Genomic DNA, 13,871 nt, shown 5'->3' on the forward strand with positions numbered 1-13,871 from the left:
TGAAAAAGGGAACACCGGTGTCGTGCCAAATTCATTTACCATTTTCACTTCCAAGACAAATGCTGCAAAAGGGCACGGGTACGGTCGAAAGCCTGTGCGAATTTTGCCATTTTTTGTTGTTGCTCCTTGGATGTCGTTCCGGGGGCTCTCCAGCTTCTCAGCGATGGTGTCTCTGCCAAGGCCAAGGGCTTGCCGTCAATGCCGTACCGGGTTTATAAATAATTTATAAGGCGAAAAGAAGATAGTAGCTCGAATGGTAGCAGCACGGATATGGTACACTGGAGGTCTGTTGTCTGGGCCAAGCAACCGGGTGCTCCCCTGCTCAAATTCTTGGGCAACGGGCATCTAAACGGAAAAAGAAGGGGAACAAAGTTGAACTGGTCAGTGTGCGCCAAATGGTTCCTTCAGCAGAGCCTTCAAACCTAACGTCCAAATCTGGCAGAGGGTTGGCCTTTTTTTTTTGTTCAGCCTCACTTTCCGGGCGTTTGTTCTTTTATTACACTTTAACGAGAAAAGGATTCGGTTCAGAATAGAGCATTCTGCTGGAACGGGTGGAGCAGATTTTCGGAGGCAATATGTGTGTGTCGTACGGCTCCGTGTTGTTGCAGCTCGTTTGTGGTTTCCGGTTCGGGTGTTTTATCCACCAAAAAATCAAGTTAACAAATTTCGGTTTGTTCGCTGGTAAGTGGAGGACCGCGGCTATGGGTTCTAACATCCAAGCGCCTGCAAAATCAGCAGGAAAAGTGGCATATTTACATATTTATAAGGCCATTTACTGCTGGTGATGGTGCGGTGCGCTGTTGAAATCGGGGCAATTGAAGCATAACGAGCCAGCGGCACTTGACCAGTTTTTGTTCGTAGCAGCGGGAGCAGTTGCATGTAACTTCATTTAATTGTGTGTTGTTTTGGAGAAAATTTATGAATGGTGTGTTTAAGCGGATATTGTGGGGAAATGGGAATATTTGTCTTGCCATAATTACCATTTAATGATAGCGTGACCAAGGAATAACTAAACTATTCGAATGACTTCGTAGTAATAATCCTAACAAATCAGAATCAGAATGTATGGTACATTTTACTGCGAAGGCAAATTGCAATTCCACTTCCAACAGCTGCTCCAATCGTTGAGGGACATTGCCCTACGATAAGTGTCTATTCTTGAAACGAGCCTCACTTCGGCATTTAATGAAATAGTCTCGGTATCGTTGTTTGAACGATAATCCTTCTCGAACGGACCTATCGGTCATTGAAACGCATATAATGCGCTCTTTCCTCACACATCAACCTTCCCTGTGCTGCTATCGATCAGCACAGCATTATAATTAAGTTCCTTTAGCAAGCGCCGGCTCACTGCAAACATTTCACATAACGCAGCAGGTAAAACCACAGCAACAGACAGGGAACACACTTCAAATGAACGTAGCGCGGAAGTCCGTATTAATTAACTTTATCCGTTTTGCAATCCGTCAGATGATGCGTCGTCTATGTCTCTACCCCTCTCCCGACGCAGCCTGAACACGAGAGACAGCCGACAAGTCGTCTGATGTCTTTGGCCGTACCGGATTGCTTTTGTAGAAAATAATCCCTCTCCAATCCCTGGCCGATTATGGAGCTTCTCGGCTATTGCTTTCCGGGATTGTGAGCTGGATCAGGTCAGACGCACGATGCTGGGAGAATGTCTACCCTTCGCGTCATCAGAGCTGCAAAGCGTACCCGAGAGCTAGACTCTCCTGTCGTATCCCCCGCAGCGTAGTATCGAAAAGCAATTGCATTTTCGGGCCCGCAAATTAATTTACGCCCGTTTGACTTTAAGACCAATGCGAACTTCGGTGCCAACGTGGAAACCGCAACGCATACATCCGAGGCTTCGGAAGTGACAAAAACAAAGCACTGCTGTCATACTGAGTCACACTGGTTGGCGGAGTACCCGGGGCGGAGTATGTCGTCGTCCGAGAGCTTAATCGAATACTCGAAAGAGGAAATTCACAAGTTCACAAGTGTTTGCTATCGTGTGCTGTGTCTAGGCCGTTGTGGTAGGCACGCGATGCCTTTAACGTCGCTGCATACGTTCCACGAGAAAGGGATGACGGTGGCCGATGTCGAAGTTGTCCGGCGTTAGTGTGGTAATAGAATTTTAGCCAGCAGCAGCCTCGAACGCGCTTGGGCTCGTATAATGGGGCTCGTCGTCTCAACCGATTCAATCGATAAAATGCATTATCGGATTTAGTTTCCAGCATGTGCGGAGTGTGAATCGATTTATGCTGCTTGCGTGATGCATTGGAACTCCCTGCTGAATCTTGCGCAGAGTTGAGAATTGTTACGGGATATTTGGTGCTCTTGGAATGTAATCATTAAGAGGTACAGATATTGTTGAAGATGTTAGATTTCATTGCTGCAGGATATCTCCAGAACGTCCACGAAAAGGTCTAGTGCCATCTACAACAGGAATTAGATAGGAGACAGGTGTCTGAATATTATGCAGAATATTTATAGAAGCATTAGGAACAAAATTGACGAGAAATATAAATATGAAATATTAAATTTAATATGTAAGTGTCCTAAGGTCCTCTCGGAATTCCGAGTCGCTTGTATGACGTAAAATAAAATTTCGTCTTAAAGCCACCCAAACATCAAATTATCTTGTATCTCATTTTTGGGAAAAATTCCAGAGAAAGCCAAAGTAACAAGTTTCAACTGTGATTAAGTTTTATGTCTTTGCTATCCGAGAAATAGTACAAAAGAAAAAACACACATCATAGAGCATTGGATAAAAGTATACCAGAGAGTGTCAAAAAATTGCTTCCGTTTTCAACCAACCGAACCAATTTAGTATCGATTTTCGTCTGGCACGTCTCACATTGCCCACATCTGCAATATCTCCTTTTGCCTTAGAATGCGTGACTCTGCTTCCTGGAGAAAGACCTTGACCATTCGCCTTACAAAAAACACGTTTGCCTGGCGCGCGCATTGCGAAAATGGCACTCGTCTATAACCAAATTTCCCTTTGCTGTGAACGTACTTCATCTCTTTCCCCAGTTTCTCTGATGGGCCTTTTTTGTAGCCTTTCCCCATTACTCCAATGACCGAAATTCTGCCAAATACTGCTGACTGTATCCCATTTGAAGCGACCCATGGTACATCCCTTTAACGGTGTTTACTGTGTTAGGAAAAAAACAGGAATGAACGATCGTTTGAAAAGTGACTGGTGGTGTTTCCTAGTAGACCTTTCTCGGTGGGGTTTCAGTGCTCGTTTCCCTTCGGTTGAAGAGTTACAGGATTAGGTTTTATGAAAACAATAAACACCGTATAATGATTTTATTTTTCACTCAAAGGATGCTTGGGTGTTGTGTTATTTCTTCGTTCTGTAGTACGGAATGTGTGGTCTTTGAAATGCTGGCTCTAGCCCATTTCCGGATGGAGTTGTAAGCGTGTGCATGGTGTGGTTTTGCTGCCTGCAGGATGAAAAGTAATTTTATTTTACACTCTCCTTTTTGTGTGCGCATTTTTTTCAAACCATTTGTCGATTTGCTACATCTACATCACCTAGCTCGTTGTTGTTTTTTTTTTTCGCTTTCTCTTTCGCCTTCAATGGCCTACGTGTCTTCTGACAGCATCAAATTTGCGCCCAGCGTACTAGGTGGCTAGTGTTCGGTTGGGTTTGGTTTTATCTCTCGTTTCTGTAACATCCACTCACTAGACCGATGCTGCCGTGTGTCTACAAATCAAAAAAACTGCATCAAACGGAATGAGATGGAGGGGACCTAAAGAGGACCAAACCCCGGCAACGGAACCGATTGGCCACTATCTCCGGTTCGTAATCGCATAAAACCAACTGACCATCGTTTCCTGTCTGGGTCCTTTTGCATGTTTTTGTGTGTGCTCCTTCTTGTGCTTTAGTCGCTAGCTTTCACTGGCCGGGATCTGTTTTTCTACGCTCACGGTTGTACCGTAGAATTACCATTTGGTACGTTTTGTTACCGTTGCAGCATTGCTTTTTTTCGTCGCACGCCAGCCCCGAATCCAAGAGCACCAGATGAAGATTGGTTAGCTTTTGCTGAAAGCACGGCTTAGCTTTCGTTTGGATTACACTTTTTCACTCGTGTACCTTTTTTCCCCTTTGCTCGTTAAAGATTTGTGTGCTTTTTTTCCATAAGACTAGCGCGTGCTGGACAATGGCAGAAGACTTTCGAGGACGTTCGCTAGCTCCAATGTTTTCTGGTTTCTGTTGAAATGCAGATTATTTTTAATAGGAGAGTACGATTCTAGTGAAGCATTTCAACGTGGAAAAAGTATATTAAATTACATAAAAAACTGCTTCTTGTAACACTGAACTGCAAGGTTCTGCCGTAACACTAATTGTTTTGACAGATCGGATGGCTTTTCGCTACGAAAATTGCATAATTGAGCTGACATTAATTTAGTGAGTTTTTGGGTTTGGAAAGATGAAAAAAACAAACAAACACGCTCATCATACCCTCGTAAAAGGATGCAGAGAAATAATATTTAATGAAAAATGAAACTGTTTTTCTCGGTTTTTGTTTTGGCACCATTTTTTCGCCCAATGTAACCCAAATGTTGTTGCACTTCGCGGTACTAAGGGGAGCACGTGTCGAGTAGCATTTAATGCTTGAACGCATCGCCACTCTGTGTGCGTTTGGCGTGGTAGCATCAGTCCCGATTGCTTGCGATGGATTTACGGTTAGTTGGTTCCGTGACGTAAAACTGTGCACCAGCTGACATTAGGGAAGATAAATGAATATGCAAGAGCCGCTATATTATACTGTTTTTTTGTTGTTGCTATTCGCTCAAAACAGTGCTCTGAAATCTCGAAATTGAAGCGTTTGTTATATCTCATGGTTACCATTCTACCTATCCTACCAATGTGGCAATGCACTGCAAATTGCATTTTCTGATTAATTCTCCCTCAGAAACATCTGATTGCGTTTTGGACTCTTCGGGGGGGTTGTTCGTGGCTCTCACAAGGGCGCCTCCAGTGCCAGCAATGATGCGATCACGAGTTGGCGGCATCCTCTTGTTGTGACCGCAGCCGGTACCGCTGTTCGAGGCTTCAGGCGTTTTCAGATCATTATACCGCCACACGTAAGCAAAGCGCAAAAGCGTGGCATACCACGGGCACGAACTCTGAAAGGTACAAATGGCCATTTAGCACGGCCATTTCCAGCGAGCTGTGGCACCATCATAAACCATAACCTCTGCAAGATGGGCACGATTCGATTGGGTTCAGAATTCAAACAAACGCAACACACACACACATACACACACCCACAAAACCATTGGAACACGACCCCTTGCGTTTGGGGCTTGTGAACTGAAAATCACGATTCGGGAGCGTCCCAGAGGGCGTTACCCTCAATCTCTGCCGCCCTTTTCGCATCCCCTCGGCCGAGGCATTTGAAAGCATACGGATAACACGACTGACCGGTACTGCCCCGGTACTGTACGAGCACAATGATGGCAGTGATTACCGGTCAAAAATCTTGTTGAAAAAAAAAACAAGTCCATTCCGAGAAAAAATCTGGGTAGGTACTTAAAATCGTGCTTGATTGACCATTTCAACATACCCACCCGATGTCGAGATGCACGTTCTGGGAGGGTTTTTTTCTACAAAAAAAGGAATTACTTTGTGTGCACCCTGCTGTATCTGGAGCAGAAAGTCACCGTTATACCGTGCGGAATATTTCTGCAAAGCTTTTTAATCCGGATGAAACACGCTGGCCTAATAGCAACTCGTTTTGTATTGATTTTTACAGGAAGAGGGCACATGAAGAGATGGCCAAGAAATTTAAGTTTTCCTTGCCTGTTTTTCAAGCTCAAACCAATCAAAACTTCCAAAATATTGAGAGAAATGCTTCAAGAATCGTTGCATAAATCGCTGGTAGGAATCAACGGGTCATTTGAGAGATTAGGTATTTTCAAAGCTTCCTAATTCCCAGAGAAAATTTATAATGAATAAATAACACGTTAACGTGCTTTAAGATGAGTTCCTCGATTGAATTGAAGGTTCTGTATACATTTTCTAGAAGGAAAATTGAAAATAATGTGAAGGTTCTCTATAAAAACGATAGTTAAATCAGTATAGCTGTTATTGCTATTGTTTAAATGACAGTTCTTTGTATGCGACATTTTAAGTACGAAACGTATCATCCTTAAATGTTGATACTTATTTCATCTTAATGTGCTACTCGTAAAAGCTTGTCTCATTCGATGATTAAAGTGATCTTGATCTTGAAGTAGGTTCTTGTATTCATCCAGTTGAGGTTTTGAGGTTGAGCCAACTTTTTCGCAAAACATTGAAACTCTTGTAAGCCCTTTTGACATAATTTCAAATCTTGATGTCTCCAAACGTTGGTCGTGGCATGTGATTTTCTATCATTAATTCTCAAAGACACTTCATATAGTGGTTATGTATTATTGTATATTATATCTCAAAATGACATGTTACAATGAAGTCCATACCTGTTTATTTTCCAATTGATGGCAATTAAGTTTCTTGGAAATGGGTTTGATTTGTTCTCCTTTAGAATAGAATATCACAGCGAATTATTCTAAATCTATAAGTATCCGTTCTGGCAGGATGTCTGTAGTACATGAGGCCATCCGCGCCATCTTGCTAATAACACTACAAATACCTTTCATAAGCATTCCCGAACATCCTCTTCAACCTCATATCGTAAAAGCGCAGTATAGATATTCCAGATACACACCGGCTTACAGTAATATGTGTTACAAAAACCACAGGTAGCGCTAAATTGTATGAAGCATCCTGCTGCTCCACCAAGACGCAGGAATGCTGTCGATCAAATACCCAAGTGCACACACACACAAACACACACATGTGCGTACAACACCACCGTTGACAGACAGCTGGCAGGGGCACGGGAACTAAAATTATTGGACGATTTTTCCCACCTGCTACACTGCTACTGCCCACCGTGGGCTGCTCGCGACGTGGGCGTCAAACCTTCCCAATATTGGGGATGAAGAATTTGGGAAATTAAATTTTTCCTCGCTGGCCGCATGCCGTGGACAGGGGGATGGACAAGGGATTGTGAGGACTAAAAGTTGTTCCTTCGGTAGTGTGGTGTAGCGTTCAGCAATCTCCCGGAGAGAGCACAGGGTGAGTATAGAGACGGTTCAAAACTAACTCCGTGTGTGTATGTGGCTGTGGGGAAAAAAGAAGGTAAAATTTTACAACATAGTGATGTAGGAAAGTGCGCATCACTCCCTGCCGTTTGGTGCCGTTAGTACATGCTGTGGCAGTTTTATTAAATTGCATGAATCGTGGAAACGCGCGCAGCAAAACATTGGACACCGGGGAGGCAAAAAAAAGAGACCGTAAAGAAGAAAAAAATACCACCCGGTTTCGTTACTTATTTTTCCCACGTTTAAAATGCAGCAAAATTACAACAACAAAAAAAGACTCCACTTTTTAACACAGATTCTGTAGTGCCGCCGTAGTATGCACTGCAGCAGTAACTTCTGGCCGGGAAGGAGAAAAAGAAATAACACAACCGCGCGTTTGCAACTGTGTTGCAATATAATGATGCCATTGCGCCAATCACTAGGGTACTACATGTACGGTGGTGCAGCTTTTCCGACATTATGACATTCAAGTTTGGGTAAGAGGGGTGATTTTATCATCGACACAGGGTGGGTCCTGCAGCAGCTGGTATTACAGGAAGAGCGCATACGAGTCCTAGGTGTTTTGGTAGTACGGTGGTGGTGGTGGTGGTTCACTTTAGCTGCGGCTTGGTACACTTTTTTCCCTTTAAGCGCCTTCCAGTGGCCGTAAAGGGGCGAGCAAGCGTGAAAAGCATGCCAATGTGTCGATCCTGCCTGCATGTCATTCTCTCGCTCGCTCTCTTTTCACTACCACCAACTCGGAACTCTGTTTGAACTTGTCGGTATGGTTTGGTTCGGTAATTTTTTCCCCCAGCCCGGCACTCCCTTTTCTTTGCCACCATCAACTCATCTCGCTGATGGAGATTTAATTATGAGTTCATTAATAGACGCGTTGATGGAGTTGGCTAAGTTTGTGGCTTGTATGTATCTGTGTGTATGCGAGTATGTGTGTGTGTGTAGTTCCACTAGCCATTCTCCACATGATAATGCTCCACTACTCCCCTACGAGGGAGCTATTCAGCTTCGGAAGTGATGGATAACGCTTTGATCCTGAAATACGGTAAAACTCTAGAGCCATACCCTTAGATCCTGAAGCTCCTCTACTCCACGCTTCTCGCTGACGGGCGGAGGGCATAGCCAACCACGCAGGCGGATGGAAGGCGGGCCATGATTCTGTCATTACCGCTCAAAAACACTGTGCACCGATCCGCAACGAAGCTGGAAAGGACCCATCATCACCACGACCACCACCACCACCACCAGCAGCAGCGAGAGTTGCAAAGTTTAATGAAGCTACGGCTGGTGGTTGTGACGTTGCACCTAGTTCCCGTTCTAACGTACCCTCTTCTTCCCATCGATATCGAGGGATCATTAATTATCCCAGCTGTCCCACATCCTACTCAGTATGTGTGTGTGTGTGTGTCTGTGTGGGCTACTCTCTCTCTCCGGTATATCCGTTTGACGTGTGACGCGTTTGTACTGGCCCTGACAGGCACCACTCAACGACCTGGCTGCCGAAAGCAAAAGGTGGCAGCCACCACGAACTTCGTATTATGTGCCCTTAGGTGGCCCTTCCTAATGGCTATCGGCTAAGAAGTATTCTAACTGCCATTCCACTCTTTTGAGTTTCCGATGCGAATCTAATTTGATTTCGTAGGGGAAATGGAAAGCATCGCACGAAGAATGCACTTTTTTCTATTCTATTCCATTCACTAAAAAAACAGATCGCGGCATTCAGGGAAAGGTGCGGTTGTGTCTTCCTTCCCAGGACAAAGCGCAATTTATAACGTATCGGAAATTAGTTACAGCGCGCGAGTGAGTGCGCCTAATTGCTTTCGTCGGTCAGCTGCAAAGGTAGAAGAAATTAGACGACCACCACGAAGATACCACGAGCGCGGGCGCAGTTTTTGTGAAGTTCAGGATGGTACAACCACTGGCACACGTGACGTGACATCCGGCTGCAAAAGGGTAGGCTCGCAAGGTTCCTTTTTTTGGTTGTGTTGTTCAATGTGTTGATGTGAGGAGTGTTTTTTTTTTAATATTTCAACCTGTGGGTAAATAGTTACTGCAAGTTCTCACGTCTTTTTTGTTGCGTTTCTAACACAGCCAGCTGTCTAATGATTTGTTGACAGTATCATTGCAGTGACGCACAGACAGCAAATGACAGCGGAGGGATAGACAGGCTTTGCGTAGGTTCTTGAAGCGTTTTTTTTTTGGTTCAGTGCGTTGAAAGGAAGATTTCGTTTTTGTTCTTCAAGCAAGGTAGCAAGCACATCTATTGTAGATAGATGTTTCGTGTATCGTTTGAAGTTATTGTTTGGTTTTTTTACCATAAAAGCTTTGATTTTTTTATATAGTTTTCTATTCTTAGTGACGCATTACGATATGAAATTCACTTATAGAATTGATTTGTATTGTTGCTAAAAATCGTACGAACTTTGAACATTGTCTTCATCATCATCGTTTTGCATTCCAATGGTTTGTAATTTGAAGTTGCAGGAATACCAAGATGTACTACCCATGAGATCTTCTTTTAAGTAATGAATTGACATTAATATTTACCTTACAATTTCAAATAGATTTTCAATTCACTATAAATCTTTACTATTGAAACAGTCAAAAGTGTATACTTAAACTATAATATTCTATTCTAACAACTATGGTGAGCTAAATATAGGTTAAATATCATGTCAATGCATATTTCTTTAGCTGATGATCTCCTAGTGTTATATGCGTTGAATCAATAGTTGGCTTTATAGAGATTTAGATAGAATGCTAAAGTCATAGAATTCCTAATGTACTGAAAACCTCAAAAATGTTTGAAATCAAACAAAAAATCAAATCACATTGGACTCGTTTTGGAAGAATCACAAAGCGTCATTAAATTTTGAATACACCTTTGTTCTAAAATTCAAGAATAACTATAATTTAGATATCAATGCAACAAAATTTCTCTCCCATCGCAAATCAATATCGGTCCAGGAAGAGCAAACAAAAACTCCAACTGTTAATTGGCCTTTACGGCTTCGATCTTCATCATACGCTCGGGTTTGAGTCCCAACGAAAGATCCCACTTTCAAATGTGATACATCGTCGTCCCATCGTTACGAACAATTTTGTTTCGCGGCAAGAGGGACCCAAAGCGAGAAAAACTCACCACAAACATAATGGATCTAGAGCAACTGTGTCTGCGCCTCGTAGAACGGCAATTCCAAAGATGCTGTTGGTGCGGATCCCGTTCCTCATTTCACGCCGCCTTTGCCACAATCAGGAGAGCGAGAAACAAGCAACAAAAAGTTTATGCGTGTGCGGTGTTCAAAAGAGCAAAACATATCACCTGCCAGCCCTGCGGGAGCACTCAGGGAAAATTAGGACGAAACAAACTGGGGGACGGGGGGAGAACCCCGGAACGCGCGCCGGGACGATCAGAATGGATCCACGGCCACGGTGGCACACACACGGTGGCGGTTGATGAATTGTTGGCAGTGGCGGTGGTTTTCGTCTTTTTTGCGCTTTCCTGTTGCCTACTGGCCCCCGGGTGTGTAAGCGTTAAAATTGTGCGGCCAGCAACAACGAAACAACTGACTCCACCAAAAAACGATCATGTCGAATCGTCTGGAGGGGGGGGGGGGGGGGGGAGAGAGCACCGCGAACGTTTCTTTATATAATTACCGGTCATTCTTCGGTCTGCTAACGATGCATCAATCACCTTCCGAAACGAGAATAGAATGTTTCTTCGGATGGTTTTCGGGATGGAGAGGCTAACAACAACAAAAAAGCCACAGTTCAAAAGCGAAGAACGCAGCCATAAGGCGTAATAATAGGCACGGTGCAAAACAGACACCGATAGGCTATTCAGAGATATACCCCGCAGGTCGTTGATTTAGTGGAGTAGTCGCAGGGCTTGCTTTTTTTTTTGGCACTCTCGAGAGCCCGTTTCCTTCGCTGCGCTCGCTTTTTCGTTTTTGTCTTTCAAGAAGGTAGCATAAATAAGTGCGCTGCGCGTAAGTTAGCCCCGGGTCGCGGTGGCGTTGCTAATAACCTCCAATGGCTCCATGAAGTGGAATTGAAATGGAAAAACGCAAGCAAGTAACGCTTTGTCTGCTAACGCTGAATATTGAAGTGTTTTTCAGTGCGGCTACGAAACTGATTGAGACGGCGCAGCGGCGGCGTGTGTCATCCAGTTGCGGTTGGGTACTTTTCCGTGTTGCAAATGTACCTGCCCGACATGGGTTTCACCGTGTGATGCGCAATGTGGTCGTAGGTGGAAAATGTTTGGAGCAATTTGTATTTAAATTTAATTCTCCGCTTCTAAATGCCAATTGAGGATTTAAAAGAGAAATAAAAATTGCAACTTAAATACAAAAGAAGGCATTAACTAAGCATTATTTTTAAGCTTCAAGTACAGACGATTTTGTATGAGGCTTTCTTCTCCAGTTTGATAAAAAATGTTGAAAATACAAGAAGAAAATAAGTTAGATGTTATTTTCAAATAGGAATTATGTTCTTTTCCTTAACAATTTCTCAAAATTTGTTGGAAATATCCTTTATAAACACTTTAATCAAACATGAAATCAAATAATTCAATCCTAACCGTTCGTTAAGCTCCTAAATCTCATTTCACAAATCTAAACCAATACCCAGCACCACCGTACGGGGCCGATAACCCTGTTAACCAATTAGGCGGCTTGGTTTAAGCTTGCGGTTGCCACGGGCTTTTTACTACGTGCTCCAATTTTGGCTTCGCCCGAGGGCTTATCGAGCCTAGGAAAGGGTAGAAGGAAGAAAAAAACCCTCCCGATTCCCCATAATCTTCCAACACACGCTAATGCCCGAAGCGGAGCGAAGGCAGACGCAGCCGGGCCGGGATGTCGCCACCAACAAAACGCATCCGCACAACGGGCTGAACGGGAGGAAAGCCTCCAATATCGAGCCCGCTTCCCTTTCCTCTCCTTTTACGCATTTCGGATCGCATTAACGGTCGATCCGGATCCGAGCCAATAAATTAGCTTTCAAATTGGATTATCCAAAAAAAAAGCGCGCATGTGTGAGGCGGATGGAGTCGGTGGGCCGATCGCTGTAACAACAAAAAATTGCACCCCTTTTTGGCACTGTAACGAACAGGGAGGATGTGTACCTCGTTCTCGTCATTGGAAGGCCATGCACCGCAAGCAACGAACCCGCACCGGAAGAAGAAAAAAAAAGCTGAATAACGCAATCCAGCTAAAGTTGATTGATATGCGATAAAAGAGAAATATGGCACGCGAACAAGTATGGTTCCCTGAACGGTTTCTGGTGGTGGTGTTATGGTAGGGTTTTATTTAGAGGAGCCACGAGGACACGCTGAATAGCTATGCACCGTAACGTGTCACCATTAAAGTGATCCGACAGATATTGACTTTTTTGTTTTACTTTTATTTGACAATCTCGTAGCATTACCAAACACTTACTCAGCTTCTACCGCTGCCGTTGTTTTAAATATTAAACGATAGCAGGGACAAAAAATAGATGCAAATCGCACGGTGGACCGCGCACTCTGCACAATGTTGCGAATGAAAAATTTCAATGACGTGTGTATGTGTGTGTGTGTGTGTGTTTTTGTGAGTTTATTTACACTTTTCCAGAACGCTCGGAAAGCAAACATGCATACGCAATTTATGAAGCTCACCGCTTGTGTACTGAGCCGTGTGATGGATGAAAGATTTCCTAATAAATTGGATGTGTTTACGTTTACCGGTATTCAATTTGTTTAGAAGTGGCGTTTGTTTTGTGTTGCTTCGATGTGCTTTCAGCCCTATGGCTTGATGTGTTGTGACCGGTTTAATTTGCAGAATAGTAAATTAAAATATTTTTTTTTATTGCAATCGTTCGGCTACAAATAAGGTTGATTGATAAAATGCCATTTTATGCCTTTAATTTTCAAGATATACAATAATATTTATCAAAAAAGCAGAATTATTTTGCCTTATTTTGTCTCGAAGTAACAATATGATATCTATTGCCACTTTAACATCGTTAAAGGGATTTTGTAACATTTTAAATTTTATTTTATGATTTACGAGGAGCATCAGTAGTCTCTTCTACGTCTGTTAAAATTATTCGACGAATTTAACTTTCAGCTTGTACTGGTTAGCGATGGACGCGGAATGTCATAAATAGTCACTGACACACACACACACCCTCTCCATCGCATTCCACAGAACCACAGAAAATTCGTAACGACCATTTTGGGGTTTCCGGTTTTATTGCACTCTCTTGCGCCGCGTCCATTCACTTTGCGTCCTTCGAGTATCGTCCCCACTTATGAAACATAAAACGATGACTTCTAGCGTAAGAAAAGCAGTCAATACGGGTTAGCTCGCCCCCTAGCTCGCCAAACCCTTTTCCTTTTGTGCGGATGAATATTAATTTATAACACACTCACAAATATCCCTATAATAAATAGGCTGCTTTTGGTGAGCAACGCTTCCCTGCTTTTTGCAAACGTTTCCTCGTTCACAAAACTGTTCACAAAAGGACAGCCTCGCTGTCTTTCTCGCGTGTCATTTCGCGGGTTTTGATCCTCTGATGACCGCAGAAATAAAATAAAACAAGAAAGCGAGAGAAAGAGAGAGAGGGAAGGAAAAAAGCACAATGCGGAACAGCCGGCTGTGTCGAACCGAAAAATAATAAAGTCATGTAAAATCGCTTGTAACTGACGCATTTATGGCGTTGAAAAATTAATAATT

This window comes from Anopheles coluzzii, chromosome 3 (genome assembly GCF_943734685.1).
Source record: "Anopheles coluzzii chromosome 3, AcolN3, whole genome shotgun sequence".
NCBI lineage: Eukaryota > Metazoa > Arthropoda > Insecta > Diptera > Culicidae > Anopheles > Anopheles coluzzii.